The sequence below is a fragment of the Oryctolagus cuniculus genome, chromosome 4 (genome assembly GCF_964237555.1).
Source record: "Oryctolagus cuniculus chromosome 4, mOryCun1.1, whole genome shotgun sequence".
NCBI classification, from domain to species: domain Eukaryota; kingdom Metazoa; phylum Chordata; class Mammalia; order Lagomorpha; family Leporidae; genus Oryctolagus; species Oryctolagus cuniculus.
In genome coordinates, this window is record NC_091435.1 from 78783780 (window position 1) to 78784117 (window position 338).

Below are 338 nucleotides of genomic sequence, written 5' to 3' on the forward strand. Positions count from 1 at the left end.
GGTTGAAATATACTATTGAGCAAATATGCCTAACACATTTATAGGACATTTCATGCAACAGCCACAGAAAATTCATTCTCATCAGTACATGGAGCATTTTCTAGGACAGGCCACAAATCAAGTCTCAGCAAATTTCAAAAGATCAAAATCAGACCATGCATCTTCTCAGACCATAAAAGAATAAAAGTAGAAATCAACAAGTAGAAGAACAATGGAGCACTCATAAATACTTGGAAATTAAACAACATGCTGCTGAATGATCAATGGGCCATTGAATAAATTAAAAAGGAAATCAAACACTTTCTTGAAATAAATGAAATTGAAAACATGACATATCA